The sequence below is a fragment of the Otolemur garnettii genome, unplaced genomic scaffold, assembly GCF_000181295.1.
Source record: "Otolemur garnettii isolate 467f Iridium unplaced genomic scaffold, OtoGar3 scaffold00008, whole genome shotgun sequence".
In the NCBI taxonomy this organism is placed as follows: Eukaryota; Metazoa; Chordata; class Mammalia; order Primates; family Galagidae; genus Otolemur; species Otolemur garnettii.
In genome coordinates, this window is record NW_003852403.1 from 15,192,236 (window position 1) to 15,195,589 (window position 3,354).

Genomic DNA, 3,354 nt, shown 5'->3' on the forward strand with positions numbered 1-3,354 from the left:
AAAAAAAAAGAAATGTTTTCCAACTCTATCCAGATTAATACAAAAGATGTAAAGTCCCCATCTTTTTATGGCTGAATACACATACCATAGTTTATTAATCCATTCATGGGTTGATAGGTACTTGGGTTGTTTCCACATCTTGGAAATTGTAAATTGAGCTATGATAAACAGTCTAGTTCAAAGGTCCTTATGATAAAATGATTTTTTTTCTTCTGGGTAGATGCCCAGACTGCCTTGTAATGGGATTATGGGATCAAATGGAAGGTCTATTTTGAGTTCTTTTAGAATTTTCCATACTTCTTTCCAAAGAGTCTGTATTAGTTTGCAATCCCACCAACAGTGTAATGGCTTGTGTTCTTAAAGAGAGTTATCAGAAGGTCAAAATGGGCTGCTAAAGAGATAGGACTAGAGCCCCTCTTGCTGAATACCCTGGGATGTTCAGGTGAAAATAAGGGAGAGGAGATGATCCTGGGGACAGGGACCCACTCTTACATTGTATGGCTCCAGGGAGCATAACTGGGCCCAGTGGGAAAATTCAACTCAACATTAGCAAAAACTTTCTATCACTAAGAGCTGGCCTACAATCTGTTCCTTGCCAATTCCCACTATCCAGGTTGATTACTGACTGGAGGGCAAGAGGGGAAGTTCTTGGGTGGTTGGACCAAAACTATGGCTGGGGGTGGGGGATATTTGAGGACCCAGAAGCCTTTTCCCAGCACCTAGAGAGACATACAGTCTGCCAAGCCCTCCACAGAACTGCCAGATCCAGCTGGGCAATAACCCCCATTCATCTTTCCCACTGGGCCTTGACTGTGATGCTATACTGGGGGCACATTAGCAGGAGGACAGGTCAGAGCTACTCCCCATCCCAACCCCAGCCTGACATCAGTCTAATAGCTTCCTAAGAGCCTCTGGTGGCCTCCACAGCTGTCTACCCAGCCTGAGAGCTCTGTATGCCCATACACCTATTAGGAAGTAGCCATACAGGGCAAAGAAGCCACTGAGAAAAGGCAGGGAAAGAAGCAAGTCAGCTGGTATCTCTCCAGTGCAGGACACAGTAGCACCTTGGAGGTCCAGGTGGGTGCTGCTTTTTCATGTGCCTTGGAAATGCTGCTGCCGGAGTCACTGTGCTCTGTCCTTTGTCACAAAGCATTTCATCATCCAGCCTGGGAAGTAGGCAGGGAAACAGCATCACCCCCATTTAACAGATGATAAAACTGAGGCCCAGGAGGCACAGTTTGCCCTGGCTTGAACTATAGCAGGTCTGCTGGTTCTTTCTGTGCAAATAGCCTAGATTCTGAGAACATTCTGGGACTGCAGCCTCCATGGAGTTCAGCTATCCATCCTTCTGAAGATCTTATGTCCCTATCTTGCTAGGAATGAGGAATAGGAGGGGTCTCAGACTCTGATTGGGAGGCAGAGGCTACGTGTGTTTAAGTCTGGTTATCATGGGAGCCATGGTCTCTCCCATGGCAGTCTGGCAAGCTCCCAGCAGTGAGTTCAGGAGATACATTTAGAGTGAATATTTCTGCTCCAGTCATTGTATGGCCCATTCTATTGCAAACCTCCCAGGCTATTATAGCCAGCAGAGGCTTGCATAAACAGCTACTCCACTTGCATTTTACAAATGGGAAAACTAAAGCACAGTGAATAGAATTGATAACACATTAATTTCCACCAGATTTATTCAAAATACAAATATAAAATAATTAAATACAGTCTCTCTCAAAAGCTTTTTCCTGCTCTCCTGTGAATAACTGAAATTGTATAATTAGAGCTTTGCTGTTTCTGATCTAAAAGTCTGACTCCTTTGGAAATGCACCAACACCCAAAAGAGACACAGCACTTTGTTATGAGTCATTACTTCATCCATGAAAACAAGTTCATCAGACTCTCTCCTAAAAGAACATCCTGAAAAGGATAGGGAAAGAAGGAATATAAGTAACTTGTAACAAAGACACTGAGACTCCAGGTGGTGAAACTTTATTAGGAAGTATTGGGTGGAGGAAGAAAGAATCTCAAAGGGGTGAGGTGTCCTCCTCCACTACTTTTCAGCTGATTCTAGGGCAACCCTGGTTTTGCCTCTGCCCATTGTGTGCCTGCTTCTTCAGGCAAGATTTTAGGTGATACACATAATACTCATGGTGTCAATATTATAGTTGGAGCCTTGGAGAAACAAGGTCTCTCTCAAACCAAGGATTCCCTAATTGCTGCTAATGAATGCTGGAAGTCTTTATAGGTGACCTGATGATATCCAGAGAAGATTAAAAAATGGTTGGAGATGGCAGAGCAAGTCCAGGGACTCACACTCAGACCAGGTCTCCTGGCTTATTTGATGGACCCCGTATCCTAGAGTCAAGCAAAACCTGGGGATCCCCACTATTGCACCCTGTATTCTGAAGCAAGTATCTTTGTCTTTGAGCTTTGAATTTTTATTTTCCTATGAAATGAAAATAATTCTCCTTTCCTTATCAAAGATGGCTTGATGTTGTACAAAATATATTTCAACAATAATAGAAACATCTCTCAGAACCTATGGGATACAGCTAAAGTTGTGCTCAGAGGAAAATTCATAGTCTCTACCACCTAAATTAATTATCAACATTCATCAATAGTCTGTATATTCTAGGCCCTGTACCAGACAGTGGGAAACGTTACAAGCTGAACTAGGCATGGCTTCTGCCCCTAACATGTTTCTAGCTTAGTGGAAGGAGGAAAAAAACTCTATACCTAGCTGAAACAGGAAGTGAAATATGATCAGCACTAAGCAGGTAGACTCTGAGGGAGCAAACAGCCATAGATCCCAGAAAGGGAGCTCCAGGGCATATGCTTAGCCTTACTAAAAGCAAGCTAAGGCTTGCCCCCTTTCTCTTATTCTCTCTTTCCCCCTTAAGCCTCTTCTACTCCCCACCCCCTTTAAAGCCTGCAATCCTTTAAGTGGACTAAGAGTAGAAGCTTACTGTGTGATAAAGGCAGTTCAGTTTTCATTGAGAGGTAAATAACTTGTATCAGAAACTTTCCTGAATACAGGTTTTGATGGGAAAAACCAAAGAGCTCCTGGAGGAAGCAGGGAGAAATAAAAAGGCCTCAGAGTAGGAGAAGGGAAAGTATAAAAAGGGGCTTGTTTGGGGGCCCCTGTTGGCTGCCCCAGGAATTCTGCCCTCAAAATCTTTGGCCTTTGCCAACTCAAATTATTCTTGGAAGGACTGCCTGTTCTTACTCAGAAGGGGCCGGGCTTGCAAAATCCACATTGCTGTTGTGGGAGCCTAGGATGTGTTGGGCTTTGGCTCAGCCTGCAGGAGGAACAGTGGGAGGTTGCAGGTCTCAAGAAGCCTCCTTCCTCATAGATCCCCC